The sequence below is a fragment of the Rosa rugosa genome, chromosome 5, assembly GCF_958449725.1.
Source record: "Rosa rugosa chromosome 5, drRosRugo1.1, whole genome shotgun sequence".
NCBI classification, from domain to species: domain Eukaryota; kingdom Viridiplantae; phylum Streptophyta; class Magnoliopsida; order Rosales; family Rosaceae; genus Rosa; species Rosa rugosa.
In genome coordinates this window covers 13,698,538-13,709,530 of record NC_084824.1, presented here as the reverse complement: position 1 = coordinate 13,709,530, position 10,993 = coordinate 13,698,538, and the positions used below count along the sequence as shown (strand labels likewise).

At 42.5% G+C, this 10,993-nt stretch overlaps 1 long non-coding RNA gene across 1 annotated transcript; it reads left to right on the top strand.

Moving 5' to 3' along the window:
* Positions 1-3,862: 3,862 nt before the first annotated feature.
* On the top strand, positions 3,863-4,843 carry LOC133708681 (uncharacterized). The gene is made up of 3 exons (XR_009845985.1): positions 3,863-4,095; positions 4,183-4,367; positions 4,466-4,843. It is a non-coding gene; the product is annotated as an uncharacterized LOC133708681 (long non-coding RNA).
* Positions 4,844-10,993: the final 6,150 nt, after the last annotated feature.

The window sequence follows — 10,993 nt, the reverse complement described above, 5'->3', positions numbered from 1 at the left end:
ATATATGGCACCCGCGAACATTACGCAAGTGTACTCTTACTCCTCCTCCTTCAGGTGCTTTCTTTATTTTATTTTTTTTTCCTTTTATTTTTTTGTTTTTCTTGTGAGATTCGTGAATTTTATGCGTAAAAATTAGTCACAAAAAGAGAAGGAATAACAACAGAAAAAATGTCTTCTACGTGTCAGCACTCGATTGATATATCATTTTGCAAATAATGATTTGGTGGTCAATTAATTGATATTCAGTTGTGCACTGTTTTTGAATTTGAGTCTGATTGTGAAAAATAATAAGCATTCCAACTGTCTTTTTATTTTTCATCATTGAATCTACATCTAATGACAATTAAGCACGACTGACCAAATGTAGTCATAACTTAATGTAGCAGCGAAAAATTTCTCCTAGTTGTTTAGATAAGCATCACGATCTCACGTAAACAAATTTATGAGTCTATCACTACACTCAAGGTCGAATTTGTCATACTTACACTTAAATTACTGAGTTGTTCGGAAATAGTTTATGTATTTCAATAACCCTAGCCATATTTTAGTTTTCATTTTTACCAAATGATTAAAATTGTTGTTGATCACCATCATTCAGGGGGTCCAATATGTGGATTGACCATAGAGTTGCTAGCCTTTCCATCGATCCTCAGCCACTCAATGTTGCTGTTGGTGTGAATTGTTCTATTTCAAAGGGTCGAGCTATTTAGCAGAGGTTTCATTAGGGTAAAAATAAATAAACCAACACAGTGGGGAGCTAGACTTAGACACGTCGAATGATGAGCGCTACGCAAATGCCAACACCAAAGAGTCCATCATCCCAATTAGCCGCAGCTCAACTCCTTAAAATGCCAAGCAGGCCTAGCCTACAAAAGTGTTTAAGGCTCATTCAAACTGAAGAAGGCAGGCCCAATTATGTCCCTCCTATAATGACCCACAACAACAATAATCGGAGCCGAATGGAAAAGAGTCAAATTTCAACTTCTTCATCTAAGATTTGACCTTTCTGGCAGCTTGGTCCCTGATGTCTGATGAGGCCAAAATCAGCAAGTATGCTAGTCACACAATTTTTCTGACGATAGATACGGTAAAGTTCACACCTCCAATCTTGTCCAAAAAGAGACCTACGAGCTTCCAAAACGGATGCTAAAGGATGAAGACGAACTTCAAGAAATTGACAAACGTAACTGATAAGACTCCACATAAAGTTCTTATAACCCTTATTCCAAGCTAAACAAAAACCATAGAATATGCCCCCAGAGCTCAGTACCAAGATTAATAGCAAACCTACTAAAGCCAATAACCACTTTAGTCTCTAACAGTTGGGCCCTCTAATTGTGTGTGTTCAAGTAAACATGACTTAGATTATGGTCCGCGTGAAACACTAATCAAATTTAGTTTTTGGCCAAATTAGCGTGATAAGTCACCATGGCCAATTGTTAAAAGTTAATTAAGGGTCATAATATGTTGGTTATTTTGAATAATTAAAACCGTAGATTTTACATGTTCAATCTCATTAGCATTATGGGATGAGATCAAATGAGCAGAGTTAGTAGAGGTTGGCATGGAATGATTAACGAAAATAAGAACTGCACATTGAGATATTTGGGCGTGTATATAACTTTAGATCATCTATATGAATTTCACATAATAACTGGATTACAAATATTTGATTCCTTTTTTTTTTCTTTAGCAAAAGAAGACATATGTATATATATATATATATATATATATATATATATATATATATATATATATATATATATATACAGATCCTATCCAGAGCGGAGCTCCGCTTTGAAATTAACGGTGTGAAGTTCGAGTTTTGGGTCACTTTTCGATCGCACATCCACATCTCGACCGTTCAGTTTTTAGGTACTACTGTGTAAATCATCTCTGCAAATTTTCAGCCAAAATGGTGATCGTTAAGGCATTGGTAACTTCCTTAAAGCTAGTACGGTTCATGTTGACAGATTCAGTCCATCCATTGGTTTAAGTGAGTTAGATACCTTAACGATAATCAATTTTTAATAAATGACAATTTTTAAGGAACTACGAGAGACAAATGAATCTAATGGCTAAAAATAAATACACAGTTTTAAATTGTTATAATTTTTGTCTTTAAATTTAATACATGTGGCTAAGATGCATTTGCCCCTCACATTCCCTTAGGTGAGCAAACCTGCTCACATAAGGAATTACTAATTAGATGCTTTGCAATGCCTCCAAAAACAAATCAAAATTATTCTTTGATTTAATTTAGCTTCCTGGAGGGTTCCCTCGTCTATCTTGTACTTGAAGGGGACACAGGAGAGAAGGAACACAATAGTCTAAAATTTTGTCCTCTGGGTCAATAGATCCTCACTAATTCACTATAGTCAATTTGAGATAAGGGATAGATATAAGTGTTTGACTCCAGTTTTGTTGCAGCTTGTCAACAGTCTCTTTTCTGCGCGGGCGTGCCAGCACCGTTCTGGTGCGGTCGTCGGGGGTGTCCCTTGACCTGACTTCTTTTGAGCGACTATAGATGAGGAGAGCACCAACCTCGTCGTGGGGGTCTTCTGTGCCTCGTGCTGGAGGACTTTGTCTTGTGTCACCAAGTCGATACTCAACGTTGTAGGTTGAGCAGAGCAAAATCACTGGGAAGTAGAGACAACTTGCCAAAGCGTGACTTTAACTTAGCTGGTTTGCGAGGGCGTTACCCTTGCTTGGCTGGTTCCGTAACCGTTGTGGTCGCTGTACTACCGTCGGCTCCCGAGGAGACTAGGATCGAAGCACTTTGACAGAGGGTTTGGTGGCACTGACAGTCGACTCCTGAAAAGACTAGGACTGTAGTGTGATCACCGGTAAGAGAAAGAGAGGGGTAGCTCTGAGAGGGATTGCTCTAGAGAGGCTTGGATGATCATAGAGATTCTTTGATGAATTGTGTTGTCAATTGTTACTTGTTGTAGCCTCTATATATAGGCTACCAAGCCATAGTGGTTGGCCTTAAACAAATCGTGATGGATCACTTAAACACTAATGGAATTGTTAGGTTTAAGCACTTAAACATCATGATGGAATTGTTAGGTTTGAGTCACTTTCTGCTCCTTTGTTCCTTCAATTATATCTCCACCAAGAACTCAGAATGGGCCTACGACTTCTTCATATCAAATGATCCACCATGAGTTTAGATCATTCTGACAAAATTTTAGAGCTTACTTCCATGTGGTTGGGCTGGAAACGCTGCTGGACTCCTTACAGGTCCAGTTTTCCAGTTTTGCTTCTGTAGAAAATTGGACTGATTGTTTGAAGGCTTTCCACTCAAAACTAGCTCTGGAACTCTTCATAAGAAATGATCCTTGGAATGCTTAGAACTAATCTGGAAAGTTTTAGCTCATTTAGATTTCGTTTGGTTAGTCTGTCGCCCATCATTCCTTGTTTAGCTCGGTTTCTCCTAACTGAAGTAGGAAAATGTGCTAAAGTTGACTTTTCATTTCCATGCTTCCATCATTTCCTTTTCTTGCAGCTCGCATAATCTTCCATAGTAGGCTTTAAGCTCATTTCCTTGTCATTTATTTAAGGGTAAAATTTTGTTTAGTCATTGTATTCTGCCTCCAACATCGGTTCAGTCCCTGACCTTTCAATTTAATCTGAAAAGCCTCTGACGTCACAATTTCTTTCCAATTAGTCCACTCCATCACTGAGCTCTGTAACTGGCTGATAGAGCTCATGATTTGATGCCAACTCAGTGCCATGTGGTGTTGATGACTGTAAAATGTCTAGAATACCCATATCCTCTACAACTGTATAACCGAGAACTTGTTCTAGAGGGATTGAACTTTTTTTTTGTCAAAAGAGAAATTGAATCAGGATAGAAAAATCAAGAATCCCAACTCGTCTTTGGCTAAGGCTCATAAGGAGGCCGTGGGTTAGATGCAGCGCTGACTGCATCAAATCTATCTTTATTGTCGACCCAGCAAATCGATGACAACCTAGACAACGACGTCGTCAAGACATCGATTGTGCCACCCAATTCCTTCATTGGCAGCTCTCTGCACAACCTCAATGTCGTCAATGACAACATGGATAACGACGACATTTTGTCCCTTCAAGGTAGCAATTTCAGCTTACTGAACTCACTGATCTTCTAGATAGAGGAATTGATAGTGGATGTTGTACTGATTTGAATTGATCTTGTAGCAAATGTGAAATGTGAAACAGTGGTGCTTTGTTTTGGTCTTAGATACATCCTCCTCTTCCTCTCCGCCACTCTCGCCGACTTCTTCATCCTCATAAACTTCAAATTCAAGCAGCCCTAATTGACCCCCATCGATGATAACACTCACCTCAAAAATCTCAAAAACTCCTTCAATCGATTTTCGAAGGTATCCCATTTCTAAAGATTTCATCTTTCTCTTCTGGTTTCTTTCATTTTGGCTGAAGTTTCAATCTTTTTTTTTTTTTTTTTTTTTTGTGTATGCAGGTTTGCTTAGCCATGGAATCTGGGTTCTGGACTTTTGTGGACATGACCAGTTCGAATTAATGTAAAGGTATGGTCATTAGAATCATTGATTCTGGTGTGTGGCCAGAATACCCTAGCTTTGAAGATCATGGCATGTCCCAGGAAATACCAAGTAAATGGAAATGTTCGTGTAAAGACGCTAGAGAAGATTTTAATTCTTCTCTCTGTAACTTCAAGCTTGTTGGAGTGAAACACTTCAACAAAGGTTTGTTAGCTTCAAACAAAATCATGAAAATAGATGGAGAGTTCAGCTAAGGAAACTATAGTTTATAGGTCATAGGAACCTTTATTGCCGTAGGCAATTATGTACAAGGTGTTCAACAGATTCAACAAATTGACCTCTTTGGCGAACTGGGTCTTGCTCCTAATAACACATATGTTCAGGTTTGAGATTAATTGCTGTGGTGGTGGTGGTGGGGGTGGTGTATGAAATTGAAAGCTCATTTGCTAAGATGTGTAAATTGTCAAGACCCAATTGAACAATCTATTGTTCTGTGCTGTTTTGGGAATTGGGAATGGTTATGTTGCTGTAATTACTAGGTTGGGGTGGATTGGGAATGGCATGTAGCTGTTATTACTAGGGTGGGAATGGTTATGTAGCTCAAACTAGAGAGAGAAAGATGAAGTCTTGGAAGAAGAAGAATATGGGGAATCATCAAAGGCTGATGGGTTTGATTGTGAGTGGCGGAGGTGACCGGAAGTCAGTGGTGGAAGGGGGGGAGAGAGAGACCCAGATCTAGTTTCTCTCTTCTTAGAAAATGTTTGGGGGTATGTTAAAGAATTTACCAGTGATTTGACATGTAATAGATGATGTGGCGTGGAATTGATGGCCACATCAGCAATTTAACGGTACACTTTGACGGAATCTTAACGGCAAAGACCTATTGGAATGAAATTGTGAGGTCAGGGACTTTTTGGATTAAATTGAAAGGTCAGGGACTAAACCGATGTTGGAGGCATAGTACAGGGACTAAACTGATTTTTACGCAAAATATGAGGAGTTAACTATTAAAAAGTCGCATAAATATACTCCTATCACACTCTTATTGTTTTCTCGTTCAAACATTGTTAGGTAACAAAAATTCAGTGGAATAAAAACAACTCTAGTTGAAGGAGAGAATAGTACAATGCGCACATGTATTAGGTAGCATATTGTTGGATGCTTTCCCCAATGAAAATCTTCCCCTGATTGTTATAAACTTCAATTATGAATGTGGTGAAATACAAGTACCATGTATAGCGGTTTGGTGTAGGGAAAAATTCATTTTACCTTCCTAATCTTTACATCCTAAATCATTTGTGCCCCTTGTTTGGCTCCAATTTTGTTGCAGCTGGTCAACAGTCTCTTTTCTTGCGCGGGCGTGCCAGCACCGTGGGGGGTGTCCCTTGACCTGACTTCTGTTGAGCGATTGTAGACGAGGAGAGCACCAACCTCGTCGCGGGATTCTTTGTGCCTCGTGGCGAGGACTTTTGCTGAGCTTCTTGAAAATCACAATCAATACTCGATGTTGTAGATCGAGCAGAGCGAGAACCACTGGGAAGTGAGAGAACTTGCTAAAGCGTGACTTTAGCTTGGCTGGGTTGCTAGGGCGTTACCCTTGCTTGGCTGGTTCTGTAACCGTTGTGGTTGCGGCACTACCGTCGGCTCCCGAGGAGACTAGGACCGAAGTACGTTGGCAGAGGGTTTGGTGGCACTGAAAGTCGGCTTCTGAGAAGACTAGGACTAGGAGTGTGATCACCGGTAAGAGAAAGAGAAGGAGAGGAGTTGCTCTTAGAGAGGTTGCTCTAGAGAGAACTTAGATCATCTTAGAGATGTTTTGATGTTGTGAATGTGTCTCTAGAATGAGAGGAGAAGGTGTTTATATAGGGAAGAAAAAGAAGAGTGAAATGATGAGTGGAAGAAAAATAATGAAAGTGGAGTATGAAAGTGATTTGTAAAATATGGAAAAGATAGAGAAATGATGAAATGAAAGCAAAGCATGAAGGTGCAGAAACATGGAAGTGATGATGATCTATTAAAGAGATTGTAGTAGAAAAATATATCCAAGGAAAAAAAGAAAAGCATCTAGCTTTCTTCATGTGGGTAGGAAACATGAACATGTGAATATTAAGCTGGTTTTAGGTCAGTTTCTGCCCCTTTATTCCTTCAATTATTTCTCCAACAAGACTTCAGAATGAGCCTTCGACTTCTTCATAAAAAAATTTCCACTATGAGTGTAGATCATCCTGACAAAGTTTCAGAGCTTTATTCCATGCGGTTGGGCCGGAAATGCTGTTGGACCTCTTACAGGTCCAATTTTCCAGTTTTGCTTCTGTAGAAAATTGGACTGATTGTTTGAAGGCTTTCCACTCAAAACTAGCTCTGTCACTCTTCATACGAAATTATCCTTGGGATGTCTAGTATTAATCTGCAGAGTTTCAGCTCATTTCGAGTTCATTTGGTCAGTCTGCCACCCCTCCTTCCTTGTTTAGCTCGGTTTCTCCTAGCCGAAGTAGCAAAATGTGCTAAAGTTGACTTTTCATTTCCATGCTTCCATCATTTCCTTTTCTTGCAGCTCGCATAATCTTCCATAGTAGGCTTTATTTAGCCTCTAAATAATATATTTCGAACTTGTCGACAATATATAGCTTGAGCCACTGACTTTGGCTCAATTTCTCCAGGACGTGCCTTATCATGCCAAAATACTCATTTTGGGTCCAAACATTGCCCCCCAGACCTCGAAGTCAAAGGTCTTCGTTTTGACTGAAGAGGTCTTGAATCAGCACTGCTCTTATAATGTTGTTGCTCCAAAAGCCACTGGTATTGGCTTGACTGATTCCATATAGGCCTCTATATAGGCCATAAAGCTTGAATGCCACAATCTGGATTGCCTTTGTCATGAACTAACGCTTCCTTTGCCAACTTTATTGCCCCCTATGGATCTGGCGAAACTTGGGCAGGTTGTAGGAGATCAGAACTTTAGCGTGCCCCCCCCCATGCGAAGGAGACTGCTTTTGATCGCGAATGAGGATCCTTCTCTTCCTTGGTGGTAGCTTCGTCATGTGTATAGCAACAAGTATCTGTCTTGTTTGCTGGCTCTCTGTTGATTTTCTCAAATGTAGGTGTTGGAGCCGCTTTCCTGGCTAGATCAAGGCCTATAGTACTTGGCGAAATAAGATGCAAAATAGCAAACTGTTTGCTTTCATTTAATCCTTCACGAGTCTTATGCCAAAGAGGATGATTGGATCATGGCTATCGTCATCATGACGTGTGACCAAGTGAAACCACCATATTTTGCTGCAACTTTAGCATCTAAAACCGCATCGGTTTTAATCATGTTTTATTTAAAAAACATCAGGCCACTATGCTGGCCCTGCGGTGGTAGGAAAAGGTGGAATATCTTCATTGTCGCCTTAGATGCGATTCTCAAGATGGAATAATGACTCATTAATTATCAACTAGGGCCACTCACTGGCCCAGCTAATAAATTAATCTCCAAACATATTTGAGCTATAAATCAAGGCGTATTGGAGAAGTATCTTCACTGTCGCCTTAGATGTGATTCTCAAGATGGAATAATGACTCATTAATTATCAACTAGGGCCACTTACTGGCCCAGCTAATAAATTAATCTCCAAACATATTTGAGCTATAAATCAAGGTGTAATGGAGAAGTATTCTCTGCGACCTAGAAATGGCATCCAAGAAACCATTCGTTATCGATCAGGCAGATGAAATCACTGAGAAAGCTGCATTCGCCTAGCGGACTAACATGAGTGTTCGATGTAGAAGTCAGACCGGAGAGGAGAGAAGTCGACTGATGGGCTTTGGTGGCAGTGATAGTCAACCAAGTCTAGGTCCCACACCTCGCAATCGTTTACCAGATGATGTTATGGCCTATTATGCGCTTCCCATCCGTCGTCCCATAGCGGCTCTTCGGCAAGTGCCTGGTGATTTTAGCAGTTGGGGACCAAGGAGGAAAGTGGGCTACTGGCCTACAGTCGCTCCCGAGGAAAATGTTTGGTATCAGGAGGTCCGAGCGAGAGATTTGGCCCGATGGGATGCGGTGGGTATCACCCAAACCATCGATCTATGCTTCTGTCTTCCCAATAATACTAGCCCTGCACCGCTAGCCGCCGCTCTTTGCTTCTGGAACACCTCCAGCAATACATTCGATTTCCGGTTTGGGCAGATGAGCATAACTCTGCTGGATGTTCTTACCATCACGGGGTTGCCCATTGACTTTGACCCCTATGTGCATGGTCAGTTTGATGGCACTCAATTTTCTTTGAGAATGGATATGGCTGGTCGAGGGCATCACAGCAGATCCTACCCATCCTGGCGCGACTATTACTGCACCCGGCGTGACCATACAGGAGGTATCGCATTCCTGGAATTCTGACTTTGCAAATTTATCTTTTGCACTTCTTCCAACAAACCTACTGGACCTTGGAATTCTCTGGCCACTGCTCTCTACAATGGTATTTGCGTTGGCCTTGGGCAACCTGTATTGGGTGCATTATATCGCTCCCTATATAGAGCCGTAATGCGCCCATTTGATACCGACATTAGTGGCCCCTTCTGGATCCTTGCCTTTTGGCTGCAGATTTATTTCCCTATCTTCCGTCGCGGTGATATTCCAAAGGAACCTCCAGTTGATTCCCTTTTGGGGAACTGGCTTTGCCGCAACGTAAGGTATCGAGCTCCACCCTACTCCGAGTGTTTTATTTACTTGTACTTGCTGGGAGAGATGCCGGACCCAAAAATAGTCCTTTCTAGGCGATTCCCTCCTCCCCTTGATGATGGCTTTCTGCCTAGTGGACGGGATCATAGCGAAAGAGCCCTCCTGGCCTTTCGTCGCGCCATCTCCTGCTTGGATATTCGTCTTGCCACTGAACGCGTAAGTTATGAGCTCTACGCCCCTAACCACTTTGCTCGCCAATTTGGGTTGGCCCAGTTGGTACCTTGGCCTCTGGTTGATTCTGCCAACTACTACACCTCTTGGCGGAGATTAGCCCCACCTGGGTCTGCCCCCTTTCAGAGTCAGTTTACTTTGATAGTGATTCCCCCTTGGGTCAGAGTGTTGTACCCCCTCAACGATGTAGACGATGATTATGCTGATTGGTGGAAAGAAGTGTCCGTGAACTGTTGGGACCCGCCACATGACGAACTCTTCGTCCTGATCTTTCGTGGCATGAGTAGTCCTGGTCCGGAGAACCGCAAGATTCTTGAGCGCTTCTCCAACCCTGCAGCACAACCCCCGCGACCTATTCTACCTTCTCGCTCATCGCGTCCAGGGATACAAATCCACGAGCCTAGGGCAACAGTATGTTTTTGTCTTTCTTCACCATTCCTTTTCCTTGGCTTGAGTATCAATCCTTATTGCTAAGTGCATTTGTTTTATTTTTAGCGTACCACCTGGAGCAGGGCAGCCTCTACTCAGGCCGGGAAACAGAAGGCAGTAGCCGAGGAGCCTCCTGAGGGGGAGTCCTCTGATGATGACTATGTGAGCCTTGCTGAGGTAAACTGCCCCAGACTAATTCTGACTTTGCACATTTGGCTTTCCAGACCCCTTCTATTTTCTGAGTTGTGATTCCTCTTCTGTGCAGGTAATTGCTGCTTATACTTACAAACGCGGTCGCTCCCAAATCGCTGAAGAGGACTTTGAGGATGACGAGCCTCTGTCAATGCGGCTGGTAAACTCTGGCCTTGTTTTATTTTATTTAAATTTTAGAATCTGGGCAGGATCTTCATTATGTATCTTTTGACAGGTCCGTCAGAGGACCACTGATCCCTCTCGCCTGAGCGAGGCTGGATCCTCAGCCGCTGGCTAGTTCAAGCATCAACTAACCCCGTGGCGCCTCTTCCGTCTCCCACATTTACAGAGCATCTGCAAGGTCCTACCATTCTAATAACGATATCTGATGACGACTCCTCGGAGGATGAAAGCGTGGAAAGCCAGTCTGAGATTTCTGCCATTTATGAGGAACTGATGACTACAGAGATTCTCGCGGCACTAGAGGTCCAAGAGGTGAATGAGGCGGGGCCTCTTCCTCTTGGTGACCACGTACCATATATTGACCTAACAGCTCGAGAGGTAAGCCACTGTTGGCCAATGCTTTCCATTTCCCTTTAGATCCAACCCCGCTCTCTGACATTTCTGAACCTGACTAGGATTCTGTTTGTACCGAGGAGGTGGCTGCAAACGTTGAGGGTCCTATCGGCGAGACAGTCGCCCCAGAGATGGAAAATGATACTGACGGTGGTGGTGCCCCCCAAGTCTCGCGAATAAATGAGACAACCGTCGAAGCCGAGGGCTCTGTGCTTGAATCTGCTCCACTTGCCCATGGTGAGCCGCGAGTTGAGTTTCCAGATTCTCCTGCAGCTGAAGGGACAGACCGACCTGTTGAAGATGAAGAAACTGAGGAAGCTGTCCACCCTTTTGCATTGGTGGTTCGTGATCCTGTGGCGCCTCCACCGCCTCCTCCTCCTACCAGATTCAAGAGATT